At 37.7% G+C, this 19,777-nt stretch overlaps 1 long non-coding RNA gene across 1 annotated transcript in view; it reads right to left on the reverse strand.

Moving 5' to 3' along the window:
• The window catches only part of LOC139116523 (uncharacterized), a 67,583-nt gene that overhangs the window by 11,769 nt on the left and 36,037 nt on the right, over window positions 1–19,777 (reverse strand). Inside the window, exons 2-4 of the long non-coding RNA XR_011548327.1 lie at window positions 12,439–12,728; window positions 11,758–11,875; window positions 53–3,662 (exon numbers count right to left, since the gene is read on the reverse strand). This is a non-coding gene — a long non-coding RNA (uncharacterized lncRNA). The remainder of the gene's footprint in view (window positions 1–52; window positions 3,663–11,757; window positions 11,876–12,438; window positions 12,729–19,777) is intronic.

Here is a 19,777-nt window from a genome sequence, read left to right on the forward strand (position 1 = left end):
ACTTTGCATTGGGGAGAATTAAGGTTTATTGAAGGTCAAAACAAGGACTTACCTTCATGACAGCAAATTTTACGGACTATGCTGTGCAATGATGAAATTTCAACACTACCATTTTGAATACAAATTGCAGCATGTATCTTTCTCTCTTCTTCTTTTCTGTTTCCGGTGGTGGACATCTATTACATTTCCAGGTCCCTACAGGAGTTTGGCCTCGAAGGATGTTGGAAATAGTGCGTTCTACTTCCTGATTCTCTTGTTTATGGTCTTCTCTTACAGATAACCCAGGAACATCCCAAATGGTGAAGAATTGTTCACCATTTTCACTGGGAACTTGTCAGAGAATGAAAAAGACCCTTTAGGCCTACATTTATTCAACCAACATGTAGAGGAATGCTAATAAAACCAAAGCTTACAATGTTATTCTTGATAGACAAATGTAATATATCTGTAATTTAGAATCATTACATGATCTAAGGTGTAGTCTGCATATCGGAATGACAATATATGATATGAAATCGTAATTCAGAGAAGAAATTGTGACATAATAGGGGACAGACCATTAGTCTTGGGAGGGGGTGATCAAAAATAGAAAAAAAATTCAGAGCTGAAAGTTAAGAAAAAAAATCTTCAAACTAGTTTGCAAAAAAAAAAAGAATACAAATGCGTAAAAAAAATCTGCAAAAGTCTTTAAAATCTTGATTTTTTTTATTAGATTTTACCGACAGGAAGCAGCTTTCTCTATTTTTAGTACATCCTCCAGGCACATTTTTAATTTTATTGTATAAATTTAGAGTGACTGTATCCCTTATACTGAAGTTGTGATCATTTTATCTTTTCAGGACTTTCGTATTTCTGATCACTTGAAAATTATAAAATTATAGAGCCTGTTTTCTAGTTGTTTTATGCGAACAAACCAAGCAGATACACTAGATAAAACATTGAAACTATGGTATGGTTGTCAAGACAGAAAGTTATATTTGCCTTTTAAGATCAAGGTGAACAGATGCAGGCCACATCAGTTCATTTTTTACAGCATTTATTGTAATGATGAATGCAAGAATGGGTGGACAAGTGAAAACACGTCAATAATGATAAAACAACATATCACATCCTTATGTATTATTTTGCTTTTAAAAACATTTTCAGTCTTTTTTCTAAAAAAAAAAACCAACCTTAAAAACAACAGCAACACATTTTTTAACATTCAACAATACACTACGTAGAATGCATTCTATCCAACAAATCCCAACACAAAAACACACAAGAGGGTTGAACTTTGAAAGTTTATCTATAGCAAATACTGAATAAATCTGACTAATCGTTTGTGTGTAGCAAATGCTGAATGACAATTATCTGAAGAATTTTTCCACCACAAAAAAGAGCATGATTTAAACAAATCTTAGGGGACTTATGTAACAAAGTTCAAAGAAATTGGACAAGCCCTTTCAGAGAATACAGATTTTTTAGACCATAAATGGCATAAATTGCCCTAAAAAGACAAATATTGATATTTCACCACATCTATTTACATCCAATCAATTTGGACATGCTGCTACAGAGAAATAGATGTTTTGATCTAAAAAAGGGCAAAAACTTGCCCTAAAACACAAATTATGCAAATTTCACTGATATTTTGCAAAAAGCTTCTCAGTTTGTCAAAATCAATTGTAAATCATGAGATATGCATGATGTTTGGTGGGGTGAATGTAGGCATTTCACCACGCAGTAGAAAGGGAAGCCAGGAAACCCAAATAGACAATTTTCAAAACTATAGGAAGCTACTAAGGAGCAAGAAGACCATGTTTTCAGAGGAAGATGTGTAATCTGAAAAAAATACTCCCCAAGTGCCACCAAATAACACAATTTTAATCTCTATTTTTCAAAAGCTCCAATGGCAGGAGTGGGGGACAGCCCCCTCCTGACCTTCCCCCGCGTTGCGCGGTCGCTTGTGGAGCTTTTACACCACATCTTCACCTTCTCGTAAAAAATGGTACGGAGAACACTTTCATCATACGGGGAGGGAAACTCATTGCCGACATTGCTCTTATCTGATTTGTCTCATTTATATGAATCATCTGTTCATGATTGTTCAGGATGTTGGGGTTATAGCACACAATCTTATTTGCGCTAGTGATATGGATGTACATTGTACCCTCAGACAGCGTCAAACTAAAAAAAAATTATAAATCTTAAAATTTACTTAGAAAAAAAATTAGCTCAGCTTTTCTCATTTGTAATTTTTTTTTAGAAATTTACAATTGTAAAAAAAATTCACAATTTCATTGTGACAACCCCCTCCCAAGATCTAATGGTCATTCCCTAAGTAGAACAGTCATCCTTGTACAATGTAATGTTCAAAGCAAAAAAAACAACTTTATTGTCTCGTAAAATAGCGCACCTCTGTTGTTGTTGCATTTTTTGACGAAAGTTATATTTCTCTGCTTTATATTAATTTACGTACAAAATGAACAATATAGTTGAGAAACTCTTACATTTCCCTAACTACTAGAAATAGTGCATTCTAATCAGGCATGTGTTTGCTATTGTAGTCAACTTTGGTCTAAATGCCTTTTAACAGATTGGGCAATACACTGGCCCGTTACAAATTCATCATCGAAGATGATGCTGTCTGAAATGAAATTTAAGCCTTTGTAGATGATTTGTAACTTAATCATATTACAGTAAGCAACATTAGTTAAATTAGGAATATCTCTTGTGTTTTTTCCTATTACCAAATAAAATCCTCGGAAAAGTATTGAGAACATTTAAAGTTTTACGTGCATTATTCCTTCAATCGTATCACAAAAATATATTTCGTTCATGTTATATTTTTTCACTTGGAAGAGTTAACATTAGGCTAAATGGATTTGGTCTACTTGGTATAAGATAGGGTAAGGAATTCGGCAAGAAACTAGCCCAAATCTTTCCCCACGAGAAGAGTTTGGCAATAATCAATTTGATTAACTTAAATTTTGGCCAATGTGACGTAACTACCAACTCAAGAGCGATGTTTTTGAGACAAAGGTATACAGTCACCTGTAATCTGCCCATATATGCCCATATATGATCAAAGGGGCTTTCTTTGGTATTCAAAATGCCCTTGTGAGGGCGCTGTTTTTAAAAGCGGCCACTCGCTTCAAATCTGTGATTGGTAAGATTTTTTCTTTCCATGGTAACTGTGGCAAAGTTGGAACAGGTGACAGTTTACCTACAATTTTAGATGTTAGTAGTCGAATTGTGCATCGGGGAGAAAACATGTATGTATGTATGTATGTATGTATGTATGTATGTATGTATGTATGTATGTATGTATGTATGTTGTTTGTATGTATGTATGTATGTATGTATGTGTGTGTGTGTGTGTGTGTATGAGAATAAGTGGGTTGTAACGTTAGTCAAACCGGTCTATAGCATATTCAAGCAGCATATTCAAACAACGCTTATTACTAAATTTTGCATTTGTGATACAATTATATATATCCGGCGAAATAGATTTTCCATATCAATCCTCCTCCCGACATGTGTACTGGTTCGTAAGGCAAGTAGCAGGCAGCTGGAGACTGAAGTATACTTACACTAATGCGTGTTGGAGTATATCCAGCTGTACCAACAGCTTGCTTTCCGGCCGTGTGCACATTCTGTGTATGAAACCCCTGTGTTACCTTCAATGAAACAGTGTAACAAGAATAAAGTTAGTAATTTGTCTACCATTAAAGTTACCATTATGTCATTGAAGTTGTTTATCAGTTTACCTTCAAAATAACTTCCTTGTTCATAGATAACTGAAGAAAACAAGAGACGAACACTGTGATAATAGGTAGGTAAACAAATATATATGCCACAACAAGCTAAGGAACTTTGGAATGCGGTTTATAATATAAAAATGTTCTTTGTAGCATTTTTACTCACGACTAAATGCAAACGCATTTCTTTCACATACAATTTTCGAAAACTTGAATGTAAATTTGATGATAGGCTCATAATAAATATATCAGCTTCAAAGGTTCAGGCTGCGTTCACAAAAACTTTTAAGGGGCTCGAGAATTAGGGGATTCTGTAGTAGAGAGGTGGACTTGAAACTTTTGCTCTGCCAGTAGTGGGACCTTAGAATTATTTGGTTCCCTTTGACGTTTTACATTTTCCAATTCCAAGTTTTTTCAAGGTAATTCAATGAAAAGGTGAAAACAATCGTTGTAATGTTAGTAATAGTTTAACAAAATCTAGAACCATTTCGTCACATTTCATGACTTTCATCTTGAAAAAGTCGAAACATGTATGATTTGTCGTAAAACAAGCTTGCGCCTGATAACAGGGTAGAAGTAACAACTGTTGATGAATTTTGCAATATTTCTATGCAAAATATCAATTTCTTGCTGTTTCCCTACAGCATGCTCAAACACGCAATATTCAGTTTATCGACAAAGCCTGTATATATAAATAAGTATTAGGTGATACAATCAGTTGTAAGCGATACAAATGCATGGTATACATACACAGGCTGTGTTAGCACGCTGAATACTAGACAGTTCAATAGCTTCAGGGATTAAAACAAGAACACAGTTGTGTAAACTGAACAAAAATATTGTCAAAATTATCAAAGTTAATACAGCTGCCACTAGGCAAAATGCTTGATATACAACGATATACACATATACTGATTCTGTAGATGTTTCAAATACGTTAAGTTTACACGTATGTATACTAACAAAATGCATAAGTACAGTGTACACTTGGTGTGAAAAGATCTGCATTACATATACTCGTGATCTGCATAGATATACGCTATATGCATATCAGCTTATTGAAATGTTCAATATTATATGTTCAAGATATACATTACGTATACAATTAATATTGTGTTCCATATACGTCAATATACGTAAATATACTGAACGTATATCAAGCATTTTGTCCAGTGTTCTTCCTATGGGCAGTGTCACTATCACGTACCGCCCTGCTACTTCAGTGTTACTGTCACTGCAGACCTGAACAGGGCAAAGACGAGGTTCTGACTGATGTAAATGGTAGGTGAAGAGAAGTTTGGGTCAAATGACGTTCATGACAGTGAACATACATGTACACAAGATCACGGCAGAGAGCAACACATAAAATACCAGGAGACTTGAAAATTTTCCGGGGTTTTTTATTTTTTATTTTTATTTTATTTATAATATTCATCCACAGCGGACACGATACGTGTACCGACATAGGATAGGATGACTGAAACAGGTGCGAACCACCTATACAAAGCCAGTCACCCTAATGAAATGAAATATGTACAAATGAAAAAAGCAAACAACAATAACATACAGGAGATAAAAAATGAAGAAAGTCTAAAACAAATCAAATGAAATCTACATAGGTCTACACCTGCTACACAGACAACGAGAAATCCACGTACAAGTGTTGTCTGGATCAAAACAGTTATAAAATTTATCCCAATACCATTTCGTCAATGTTACTCTAAATGTACAAAGTGAAGCAGTGGTTCTAATTGTCGCCGGTAAATTGTTCCAGAGAATGACAATTCTATTAAAGAGAAGGTGTTGGAAAGTGACAGTTTTACAATGGTTTCTATCCAGTGCATTTGTATCAGCACTAGAACGTGTATTAATTTTAGATGAGTGAGTTTTGACATACTTATGAACATTTAAAGAGTATTTCCCAGTAGTGCATTTATAAAAGAAAATCAGATCAAGAATCTCCCTGCGAAATGACAACGGTAAAAGGTTTACAGCAACTAATCTTTGTTTATAATCAATGTCAGTGGGATAATTAAGAATATACCTTGTTGCTGCTCTTTGGATTTTTTCAATTTTTACTAAGTTGCGCTTAGACTGGGCTGCCCAAACGACACTTCCGTACTCCAGATGACTACGCATTAGTGAACAGTAAAGAGCTTTAAGTGTTTTAGAGTCACATTTGTAGCCACAAGTGCGCTTGATCATGCCAAGCAATCTATGAGATTTCATGCAAATACGATCAATGTGAGTATTCCAATTCAAGTCGAAAGTGAGATCAACACCTAAATCACAGTATTTTTTAACTGATGCTAAGTCATTACCATTCATGATATAATCAAAATTCAGAAAATTTTTACATCGTGTAAAGTGGAGGACATTGCACTTTCCTGTATTAAAAGTCATACCCCATTTGACACTCCAGCTATAAAGAGAATAAATATCTCTCTGTAAAGCTTCACAATCTTGTGAATTTTTTATCACACGAAAACACTTGGAGTCATCAGCAAAGAGAGCTAAGGTAGTCTTAGGAGATACACAGACTGGCATATCATTGACATATAATAAAAATAAAAAAGGACCCAAAATGGATCCCTGGGGAACTCCTGAAGGAACAGGCAACCAATCTGAGCATTCACCTTCAACTACCGCTCTCTGTCTTCGATGTGACAAATAATTAGAGAACCAATTATGCAGCATACCATTAAAACCAAAAGAATGCAACTTATTTAATAATTTGTCATGAGGTACTTTGTCAAATGCCTTTGAGAAGTCCAGATAAAGCATATCCACCTGTCCTCCTTTATCTAAGACTTCTCCGATGTCATGAACAATTTGTACAAGTTGGGTACTACATGACTTCCCCTTGCAGAAACCATGTTGTAAACTATATATCTTTTCAGATAAGATTGGATAAACTCTATTGAATAAACACCTTTCCATCACTTTGCTGGCTGAGCTCAACAAAGAAACAGGTCTATAATTACAAACGTCTTCCCTCAGACCTTTCTTATACACAGGAATAACATTAGCATGTTTCCACTGTGATGGTAGCTTTCCCGCATTCAATGACATGTTAAAAAGGTCACACAGAGAAGGGGATAACTCCCTGGCACATTCCCGAAGAAGACGGGGAGATAACTTGTCATTGCCCACAGCCTTATTGGGATCCAAATTTTTAAGAACATTGTAAACTTCATCAACTGTAAAAACAATATCACCCAAGGCAGGATTTGAATGGGCATCGCTATTAAAATTAAATTCACTATCAGTACAAGTACTATCATGATTAAAAGTTGAATAAAAAAAAAAAAAAAAATCATTAAAAAGTTGAGCTTTGTCAAAAGCCGTTGACACATCTTTGCCGTTACCTTTTAAAATACTAGGCAAACTATGTGATTTAGTCTTAGCACTATAAAAGCCCCAAAATCGCTTAGGATTTTTATGCATATCACTTGCTAAGTTGTCAAGAAAACTATCATACTTCAGTGAGATAAGATTTTTTAACTTGTTTCTTAGCTTGCGGTATTTCGCCCAATGAACACCTTTGTTAGACAGGATTGCTTTTCTCCGGGCACGCTCTTTAGATTTGGATAAGTGTACTACTTCTCCATCAATCCAGGGTGGAGTGGCATTTTTACGGATTTTCACTTTAGGTATGTACTCATCGACAGTTATAAAAACCAAATCCAGCCACCGTTGCCACGAGGAATCAATGTCGTTCTCTAAAAGTGCTGACTTCAGTGGCACATAAGACAAGTGCTGCCTGAGGCCCTCAAAGTCAGCTTTCTTATAATTATAAACATCTCTAGGTACTTTGTGTTTTCTGTCAGGTTTACAGTTAATATGGAACTCAACAATACAGTGATCAGAGTCAAAATATCATTATATGTAATAACATCACTAAAGCTTCTGGAAAATTAGTTAAAACAAGATCAAGTATATTACCACTTGAAAAAGTCGGATTGTGGTTTAACTGCTCCAAAGAGAAATCGATAACAAAATCACAGAAATCATTTTCAATGCCTGAGCCGACAGTCGAAGTGACTGACGACCAGTCTAACTTGGGTACATTAAAATCACCTATAATACAGACCTTTTCGAAGCCATTTGATAGGATAGAATCGAGTGTAAGTCTTAATTATTCATAAAATCAGTGTCACCCCTAGGAGGTCTATAACACAGTACAAGTGCTATCTTTGATGACCTTGATGGACGTAATTCACACACAACAATTTCACTCCCAGGTGTCAGTTCTTGGCGACTGAGAGATAAGATGTCATCACGAACGGCGAGCAATACTCCACCACCTCTCCTATTAGGCCTGTCTCTTCTATAAATTAAATAACCACTGGGTAGGATTTCACTGTCCAAAATATCCCCAGTAAGCCAGGTTTCAGTCACACCTATCACTGCTGGTCTTCGTGAATAGACAAGTGACTGAAACTGAGTTAATTTGCAGCCAGCTCTGCTAACCCGTTTAAGTGAATGGGCATTTAATAACATAGTATGTAGACCACTTCTGCTAGCTGGTCCATCTTGAAGTTCATTTACCGATTCATCAGAAGTATTGTCCACACTTGAAGAAAGTGAACTAGACGATGATGAGTCAAAGAATGATGAATTGCAGTTGGAAAACGGAAATGATAAGCACTGTGTGCAAATCCATGGATCAGAACTTGAAATGAGTCTGTTGTAGTCTGCTACTGACAAGTTGGGAATGCATTTGTGATGCCAATATAAATAACAGCATTCACAAAGTAAATTCCTCTGATTGCACTTGACGGGTTTTGAACAACTACCACAAGGATCCCTTGCAGTGGTACCATTGTAGGAGATATGAGGACCAGGGTTAGACTCAATATCTCCTGCAAGTTGTAAATACTTGCATGTGAAAGTTGACACAGAATTTGCATAGTAGTGAATAGGACAGTGACTGAACTTGTGATGTCGTTTGAAGTTGAACTTTGTTCCATTGTACTTGTAACTACTGAGCTTGTATGGACAAATGTTCACATCGCATATTAGACAGCAGGTGACAGTAATTAGCGCCAATGATGCTACTGAAAAATTCATCCTTTGAAAGGCATGTGCATGACCGACAGATGTACCTCTGTAGGTATCCAATCGTAGCAGTGTGCTATTATGATGTAAATGTCAACCAGAGCACAAGACAAGCCTTTGAAATGTAGATTATCCCACCATGAAAGTTGTACACTGTACAAGGAAGGACCAGATAAATCTTTGCACGACGATTTCCAGGGTCTAAGGTAGTTACAGCAAAGAACCAGATCAACCTGAAGATGCTCTGAGTGTTCATAGGTAGAGTGTCCGGAGTCAGAAACTAGGAAAGTGTGTTTTCAGTCCAAAAAAAGCAAAAGTTCAGGAGCAATGTTCTCTGTTAAACTGAACCTACTCATAATCACTCATGAAATGCTGGCATATGTAATAATCTTATAATAAATAAAAAAGGTAGGGGGCCACCATGCTTCATTTCGAAATTTTCACATTCTCATCATAAAATAATACAAAAGTATAACTTTGAAGAGCAAGGCCTAAATGAAAATAATATATTACTACACTGAATTATTTATTTTTATCTAATTTGCAATTATTACACCCAAAATTTCAGAAATTGTCTTGTACTTTTGAAACAAATTTGTGGTCGGTCACTATGCTCAGTTTTTTACCATATGACAATTAGCCAGAATTCACGATTCTCCTACTCTCTCATGATCGTCATTTTGTGTGCTCTTCGGCAGGAGCAGTTGACCTGGCCAGAGGTGGATTAACTCAAGTGGTTTTAAACCGATAAATCCAAAAGTTCACTGATGCTTTTAAAACTGAATCAATTTTAGAACTTGCCTTAGGAATATGACTTTACAGACTGCTACAAATAACATGCAGGTAGTGTTGAATACCTGCAACCTGAACGACGCGATACGTGTTTATTTTTTTGCGCTCACATCCTTCACTAATAATATTATGCAGGCATGTGATAGATGGGGGGACTTTAAAAAGTTGGATCATATATAGGGTGGATTTTGAATTTTTTTTAGGGTATTGGGGGGGGGGAGGGTTCTGAAATCAATCGCTATTCCTCCAGCCCTCTAATCGTTATCTGTGAACGCAGTCTATGATAGACTTTGTATTAGTATTTTATATTTCAATTAAATGTTTTGATGTAGCATCTTTGCTTATTGCCTCTTTCACATTTGCCGATGATTCAATTAACGTACTACAATGGTCAGCTGTTAAAAAATTAATAAGTCAAATATATTTATCATGACTGATTTACATATGGAACGAGCGCTCGAGTTGTTAACCCAAACAATGTCTTCCCATCTTATGATGATACGATCCGGAGGGAGAGACAGATATCGTAATTAAATTGACATTCCGTAAAGACAAATGCGTTCGTGTGTGCATGGAAGTTTCATAAGCTTATTTATTTATTTATTTGCAATGTCATTGTATGGCAGACCGAGCGTGGTTTAGGAAGGTTGCATCACTCGTGGCCAAGTATTTAAGAACAAAATCTGGAGTAGACGGATCGCTAACACTCTGACATAGAAATTGTACTCGATTGACAATTGAGTTGTGTCTTTAAATAGACATGCCCACAGCACTCTTGCTGCTGGCTTGCTTTTAAGGTAGAATGCGCCTCGGGGATAGATATTTCGACTCTTGAAGTTTTAAATTTCTTTTCTGATCTACCACTTGTGGGGGTTCATTTTAAAGTTCTTGGTGTAATAAAAACAATTTGCCGTCTTAGTTTTCGAAATTCGAAAACTGTATTTTTTTCTTAATAAAGTAAATACAGGGTGTCGGTCATGTTTAATTTCAAATGTCGGTTTGTGGATCTTGCGTAATACGTTTCTATAGTCAGTCCGGGTAATGTCCATATAGAGGATAGTTGGGAAGAGCCAATGAGGTTAAGCCAAGAATCAATCATGTACTGTATATGTAACAAGAGTAAAATGTTAGGTTGGTTCACTTTGAAATGTTATGCTCAGATCGCGATCTGACCTGACAGATCCACCGATCGAAACAAAGAAGTAATTTTCGATGTACTAACCACTTGTGTCGGTCACCATCTCGACCGTACTGAACATTGTGCGTAACGTCTACATCTAAAAACTACCCAGTGCCTAAAATAAAAGGTGAAATCAAGCCGAAAAGTTCCGAACTCGTTGTAATGTGCGAGCCTTGGTTAGCACAGATAATTATTCATGACGTTGCGACGGTAGGTTCGCTGATTGATTTATCATAGTATCCTCTATATGGACATTACCCGGACTGTAGTAGCGGGATGACCCCAATTTTATTTTTGATTTTGAAAGAGAATGGTTAAAATATTCCCTTATGACAGTGAGCTTAATTATGTCTTGTCTTTCACTTTCCGAGCGCATACTACCTGAAATGTAGGCCACTCTCATAACCATAAACCGTAATGATCTAAAAATGGAACATGTTAGCAGCGTCATATTTTCGATTTTCGTAATACCACACTATGAGTTGATTTAAAGATATTAAAATTAGTTACAATGATTGGATTGTCATGGAAGATACGATAACTCGGCAAAGGGAAATTCCTTCTCCATACTTTTTAAATTTACTAGTTGATTTAATCATTCTGCGCCCGATGAACTTTGCGAAGTAGGAAAATAATAATGGTAGATTAATTGCCACATAAACATGTAAATGTAAATAAATATTTTTTATCATTTAGGCATTACAGATGATGTTTACAAGATGATGTTTACAAGAAATCATCTTTGTGAAGCAAGCTTCTCAAAAAGAATTAAAATTGAACACGGTAACTTTGAAAAGCATGAAGTCAAGTTGTGTATAACTTGCGGTATACTTGTGCATGACCGCTTTCGTATTCCTCTAATAATATATTTAACAGTAAATTTATAATGAAAGTAAAATATAGAATAGACAAAAGAACTAAAATAAGTGCATCACAATTACTGTAAATAAAAGAATTCAAGCCGTAAGGTAGGAAACTTACCCTTACGATCGAATTTATTGTAGATGACTTTCCATGGCCTGGGTCTCCAAATAAAGCGATGTTTTGTCCATTACATAGTTCTACGATTCACTTACTGGTATTCCATCTATCCGAATGTCTGAAAACAGAATACACACATAATAGATGGTATGTATTCTGCAATCTGTTACCTTTAGATTAGCATGTCACGTGACAATGAACATGACCTTAGTTAAAATGTATCTTTAAGTTTATTGCGATGTACACGTGTAATAGGGAAATTTTTAAGAACGCCTTTGCCAGTTTTACTATATATAATGGTACACCTAAACTTACGTCAGGGTGGCATAGTAGTTATGAGACTGGGCCTTGTCAATAATTGCACATAGTATTGCTAGATTGAAGTGACTTCAATGGCCTTCATAGCCATTTGTCGAAGGGAACCCGAGTTATTGACTAAGTCTTTTAAAAGGCCGCAAGATACGCAATTGCTCTTTGCCGGAGTCATTTCAAAGTAAAATAAGCAGTTTTATGGCTTTAAAAGATGCAAGAATTTGACGCTTTGACTCAAGTTTCGTCTACCACACAAAAACCAAGTAAAAGTTCTAGACAACAGTTAATATTGTTATCATTGTTTTTTCACTAATATTTAAAGTATCTGATTGGATTTATGGTATGATCAGGATATGATCAGCAACTTACTTGGATGTGCTAACTCATAGATGAGAGTTTTTCCGATTAAGTCAGCCAATTGTTGATTGTTCTCGAGTTGAACAATGTCACCATTAAGTTTGTCTGGTTTACATACACCCTCACACGTTTTTTACCGTCTTTGACATCTTCAATATCCTGTTGCGACAACCCCGCGTCATTTTCTTTCTCTGTGAGCCACTTTATGAGGTCAATTGTTGTGCTGTTATATTTCACCTTATACATTGTACGTGTCCCACTATTGTCCAGACGCTCGATATAGACGACATTACGCATGTTAGCTGAAAGATGAAGTGATGTCAAGTTTACAACTTAAGCATAATATGTATGTATCAACGAACATATCATTGACACGACTACTGTTTCCCATTGCGCGTTTCCTAACAATCATTAGACTCGATCCTTTATCCTCCTTGGAGAAATATTTCGATTCTTTCTTAAGACCTTCATTTCAAATGCCTGGTATACCTGAGTTACAGAGCACCGACAATTGACACGCAGTCATATTCTCGCGATCTGTTTTTATGTGAATTAGCTTCTACTAAATTCATTGAAGTCGACACATCACAAAGATATGAACAACGTAATATCGATAAGATTCACAAAACGAAGAAAAACTCGTTTCGAACATCGTGGGTGCCAATGTAATCCGACCAGAAAGCGACTACTTATCCCCATTGTACGTTTCCTAAGAATTATTGGACTCGATCCTTTACCATCCTTGGAGTAATATTTCTACTCATTTGTGGAATAAGTCACCAGAATCTCACTTCAAATGCTTTGTATATCTGACAAGCTTCAAAAAGAGTCTTGACCTTGATTTACGCTAATGCCTACATTAGCAGCACTCTGACGTAAGAAAATGTATATTTTTTCGGTTCTACTCGCTAATGCACAGCTTTGGTCTGATAGAGATTTCATTGACTATCTTGTGTGAAGCTCAATTTTATTTTATACCCTCTTTTCTACATGAATGCTACAAAAACGTTTTTTGGTCGGACTATTATTCACACTTAAGAGTTTTGTGTCAATGTACATGATTGCTTAATCACATAAACTTGTAAACATTTAAGAAGATTAACAATCTTTCATACAGTGTCGTTACTGTTAAAGATGGCAAATTCGTGCAAGAACATTGTGCTGACCTAACGTACTCCGCTTTTGCAAAAATATGCCGTATTTCCGGGTATGCTACTCATCTTTTAAGCCAGCCAACAGAAGGTGCGCTGGCCTACCCAAGTTGTACGCGCATAACTTGAGAGAGCATATTCTCCTGCTCATTTGTGCGCGCATATCAATCTACAGTATCATATCAGTATAATATCAGTCTTCTGATGATCAATTCGTGAGGGTAGACTTCACTTCTTCCTCGCAGAGCTGCTTGTATAGTTAGGACAGCCTGATCCATGTCTGAGGGTGCCCTATAGCTTACCAAGGTAAAAGTTGTCCATCGCTGAACACTGATCAACTGTAAATTGTATCTCCCTGTTGGAATGCCAAACTGGGAAAAGGGAAAGAGCCCTTGTTAACCTACAGAGGGCAACCATGATTGGATCCTGCAAATTGGAGGTAGCCGTGAGGCAAGGGCTTTTGGTATTCGCCCCTCCCCTGTCGAAGGGAACCACCAAGAAGTGACAACATATGGTGCATTTGATTTACGCTTTGATAATCTTCTGAAAGCTTAAACTAGAAGACAATTCCCTCGATAAATTACACAACAGTTGCAAACGAATTTGTCAACGTTCTTCTTTATGTTGTACACACTTAAGCTATATGCCCAATAACACCACAGGCAAAGAAGTAAACCGAGTATTCATTTGTTACGTTCCAGAAATTTGAAAATTATGAAGGCAATTTCCTCTTCCTCTTTATTGCTGAGAAGTAAGAGGATGATATGAAAACGCTGGTTTCAAATTGAGCGAGCACGGCTCTAAACCGATTGAAACAAGAACACGTAACTCATTCAATAATTTCGGTCGGGCATTCCAAGTAGAGTAGGACTTTTCGGATGGCATCTTCTACAGACGATGTACCTGCAGACTTTTCCAGCTCGTCAACTATTTTCTGTAACTCCAACAGCTACAGCCGCATCTGTGAGCAAATGCACAGAAAGGCAGTCTCAGAATAGCACACCTTAAACGTCTACAAGTTTTATCTGAGGAGACTGCACCGGTAGACATATCATGCACTACCTTATTATACATCCGTTCCTCAAACGGAGAAATTCATCCCTCATGGCCGTGATTGTGACCACGGTCACTACATTTTCAATTCCTTCGCAGGAAGACAGGGAAACAACTCTGTTGGTAGGCATCACATGCACTACCCCTCTATACATTCAATCCCTCACAGGGAAAAATTCGTCCCACGTGGACGGTGTACGATAAACTTCGACTCGCATTTACTAACTCGTGACCACAATATAATCGCTGCAATTCCCTCGAAGGAAAGACATAGACATAGCTGTGTCCTCCATGGGCTAAAACAGTAAAAGTATAGCTTGCTGACGACAAAATAAGTAGTCCACTGAAATTTACAAATTATAACGATGAAGAGCCATGTCACGGTCTCCATAATGTGTGCCACAAAACGCTTCAACAATACGCGGCTCCATCTAAAAAATACACATACCTGATCGTTTTCCTTGCCCGAGGGTTGGACTTTCCCACAAACCTTGTTGGATGCCTTACTGGCAAAAGCACGAGGCACAGTAGAGGGAGTTGAGGGCCGATCAACACTCTGTTTTCATGGTTGACGTGCGGCCGAGAATATAGTGACTGCTGGATCTGGTTTCGGAGTCTGGATCTCTCCATGCGCTGAAGTGCCTGGGCAGTCGCCGAGGTGCACTACTGGTATGAGGGATTGCAGCTGAAACCATCCTAAGCTCGATGTCACCGGCGCCCTGGGTGCTGGTGTGTGAGGAATGACACCTTGTTTTCCCGAGGCACTAATGTGTACTTTGTCGTATTCATGAATACTTATGAATTTAAACCTGGCGGAATAATTTTGCAGTGAACTTAGGCTTTGAATAGCATTTCCATTTGTTCTCTTGTTTCATGAAGGCGTTAGATGTTGCTACTAGGGCTACGCTATGCAAAAACCTGAAGTTACACTTAAACGTAAGTTCAACTGAAGACATAAAGTTGCATAATTTCTTCAGAAAAGTGACATAGAAGGCACAAAAACGTCCAATTCATTCGACAAACAACGCAAAATTTCCTTCATTATAAATAAAAATTGCCTTTAGACAGTACCTGTCGGAGTTGAACCTGCAGCTTAGAGATACTGGAGACATTAGCTCATACTGTAGCGCTAGAGATTTATTATCGAACGTCGAAAATAAGTCAGAGTTTCCTTCAATTGCAAGTAACACAAACTATAAGGCTTCCATTTGCAGTGGGTGTATCTGCAAGCATCAAAGTCTATAACAATAAACTTTGACAATCGGAATTGAAGAGTTGGCAACAACAGTTTAAACTTGTAAAGCAGTGTTGTGGCCACAAAGAGCTTCTCAAACACGAAGTGAAGTACTCTGGGTGCTACCAAACGGAACCTTTAAAGCTAGCTGAGATTGTAAGTTTGTACATATTTTTAAAAACCATTACATTTCCAGAAATTAGAACTGCTCTTCTGAACTTCTCGTTCAACTTCGCACATAAATACATTTGAAAATATTCTAAATACTGTAGCTTTACGCGCTAGTGCTGTGAAGCCTCTCTGTCAATCAATGGCTAAATTAGGCTGGCAACGGGACAGAGTGAGACAATTATTTGTAATTCACGTGATCGAATCTGTACGTTTGATTGGTAGAGATTGCATTCGGTGTATCAATATTTCAACTTGATCAGATTTTAGAATGACAGTACTTCGAAATGGTTCGCATATCTCCTGGGTGATGGGCCTTTTTACACATTAAATGAAAGTAATCCAAGGAAATATAACAGATCGCAATTTATTTTTTGTGATCTGCAACAATACTTCTGATCCATACGCATTAAATGAAAAGTGAAAAAACTGCTCTTTTGATAAATATATATATGCAATATTTTTTTCTCTGTTTGACGTCAGCGTGTACTCGTCTTTTTCGCGAAGCACCACAACTTTTGGCCTTCGACTTAAAGTTGAAGGCCTTAACAAAACACTCATATACTATGATATAAAAATACCATGGAATTATGTATCATTAGATAAAATAATCCAAGAAAATAAAATGTAGATCGCGACAATATCTTTGCAATCTACAAAGTAATTTCGATTCATCCACATCCAAAGCTTAAATAATTTGAAATGAACGTTCTTCACCAGAGTATGATGATTAAAAGTGCATTTGTGTACAAGAGATTTCATTTTGTAATTTCAACTATTAATGGTTGACAACTGATCCTCGCACGAACATGGTGATGAGATGAGTATTGACTTGGAATTTAAAAAAAAAAATTGTCATTTCACCAAACATGTTGGGCTGTTGAACAAACTATGAAACTCTTTCTTCAATAAAAACTAGATATATCCGTGAAGTTACATATATTTATCAAATGAATCTAATGTACTGCATTAAAATATGGTGATGGTAGAGGCATTTGTATAGAAGATATTGATTTTGGAATGTGACCCTAAAGTGTCTTTAACTGTGCCAAAAAGTGTTTCATTTTTCCGTATGCTTGAAAATTGCATTAAATTTAATCAGGGTGACTACCAGTTCTAGACCAATCATCTTTAAACATTTTAGACCTTTTTTACGCCTCCAAAACTCTTTCAGGGTGCGTTAAGGTCAACTGAAGGTCACTGTTACACAGGAAGGGGCAACTACTCATTGTAGTTTTTTCGAGAACGTTCGTACTAAATATAATCTTAGAGGGATGGCTGGCAGGACTAGTTGGGAATCACCATTATCATCAATTTGCAGGGCTAAAATGAGACCATCATCCCTAAATCGAAGTGGGTGCTGAAAGGGCTTTGAAAGGGCTCAATAGACACACGCCGACGATGGAAGAGTGTCTGGATCAAAGCGAGGACTGTGAAAGTTTATACTTATTCGCAGAGAACTTGTATCGTTTTTGAAAAACAAAATAAACATCCTACATTTTTTCCCTCCAGGTCGCCTAGAACCCTCAAAGTATTAGGAACGGTGAGTGAGTCTCTATTATTGTGCCTTTAGGGATAAGGATATGCCGGCATCTTATGCCAAAACAGGCTTGTGAGCACCATCATCACAAGGCCATTACCCCAGACCTCACCTTGAAAACAAGCTAGAGGCCTTTTATCGACTTTTTTTCTCTCCCCTCTCTCTATGTCCTTAATTATTTGATGTTCGAGAGAGATACGTTCTGTGGATCAACAAAAGGTGTCTCCATGCTGGAGCCTATCAATGAAAAAAAAACAGATTATCTCTCACTTCATCATTCTTCACAGTTTTTTTGCAAGTACACATAGCGTCCAGCAGGATGATTCGCTTGAGGGTAATCATCCTGATATCGATCCTCATTGTGCCATGTTTCAGGTCTCCTCACCGAGGGTGTTCAGTGTTGCTACCAAAGAAGTCAAGATGAAAGTCCCCACCAATATATCTGATGGCAACTCCAACCCAGGGTTTTTCATTGCTTTAAGTACAACATCCACCATTAATTCATCACATTCGTTTTCGGTCACTCTTGATGGAATCAATGAGAAGTATCCAACCAGTGTATGTTGGGCCGTATGGATGTGAAAAGTAGAGAACAACACAAGCTGTTATCGCAATTCCAATGGGTAATGGAAAACCAGGATGCTGCAGCCTAGTAACTACAACATTGACACCATAACCTATTTGCAAATCCTTCCCCAAATTACACCAAAATATCTGCAAGATAGTGGTCTATGACATAAGTAGCCAGCTCACAATGCTCCTCAATGGGACCACCAAGCTCAGCAGCATCAGGCTATGGATTACCAATCAGTTGAGCCAGTCCGTCGACTTTGATGATTTCCCTAGCATCTTTTGTCTAGAGTTTGTATGCTTGTCATGTCAGAGCAAAGCACAGGCAGCTCTGGAGGTCGAGCAGCACCTCAGGTAGATATATTACCACCCAACAGAGGGGTGAGGGGAACTTTGGAGAAGGCCAAAGGAAAATGGGGTGAAGTTAGGCCAGAAACAAGTGACAGACTGGTTTGTGTGCGGCAGCTTACATACACCCTTCACCAGCCTGCCAGATGAAGCACTTTCTGTTTGAAACCCGAAGAGATGAGCAGTGGAAGACACACCCTTAGAGATGCAAGGACGCCAAGACAACGAAGTGTGCCACTTCATGCTGACTATCATCGACATGCTCAGCAGGTTACCATGGGCCTTGGCTCGTCAAAAGGAAGACAGGCGATGATACTCTTGAAGGGCTCAAAAGCATTGGTCAGCGATAGTAGCCAGAGGCCCGAAAAGCTGCAGACAGACAAAGGGCACGATTTGACAAATAGAAAGATGCAGAACTTTAAAGGGCTGATGCAGAAATACTTCACCCATAAAAAACTGCACCCCTATGTCGCTGGTTTGCCCGAATAGGCGTGAATTACATTAGCACAAAGCTTGGCAATGCTCTCATGAGGGTACTGGACATGACAGATGTGAACGACCAAATTGTCTCTAAAAACAAGTATGGGACAGAGTTCACATCTAGAGGGGTAAAGCCCAAGTTCCACATGGGAGAAAAAGTGCGACTTTCAAAGTACAAGGGCGTCTTCACCAAAGGATACCTACTGAACTGGACAGAGGAGATCTTCATTGTCTCCAGGTGTACTACGCGCCTGGAACTTAATCTCTGTAAAAAATCTGCAGGGTGAAGTGGTTCTTTGCACGTTTTATAAGGATGAGCTGCAGAAGTGATGATTTGTGATGATGCCATCTAAAAGTCAAAAAGGTGCAAATGATGAGAACATGAAGGGCAAAAAAGTTCTTCTTGATCAAATTGAACGGCTACCAGGACAGTTTCAACCCAGGAAAGCCCCCCCCCCAAAAAAAAAAAAATAATAAAAAAATAAAAAATGTGTTCGTGTTAAAGAATCCCTCGATTAAAAACAGAAGCTGGTGCACTCACGATTCTCTGCCGATACGTTCTCGTATGGGAGCTTTTATCGGAACAAGCTTGGCAATGCCATGTTCCTGCTCCTTCTGCTGGCCAAGCAACCTCTTCACAACTTTTTGGTCCAACTCTATCCTGACTCTTTGATAATGCTCTCATTGTGTGTCTTGCTCGTAGTGTTGAAAAGTACGAGCATCCAGATGTTCTCTCTAAATCCCTTGCAAATGCTGGTATATTGCTGCATGAAGACCCACATACTAAGGCGGTTTTGTCTGGAGCTG

The sequence above is a fragment of the Ptychodera flava genome, chromosome 17 (genome assembly GCF_041260155.1).
Source record: "Ptychodera flava strain L36383 chromosome 17, AS_Pfla_20210202, whole genome shotgun sequence".
Classification (NCBI taxonomy): Eukaryota; Metazoa; Hemichordata; class Enteropneusta; family Ptychoderidae; genus Ptychodera; species Ptychodera flava.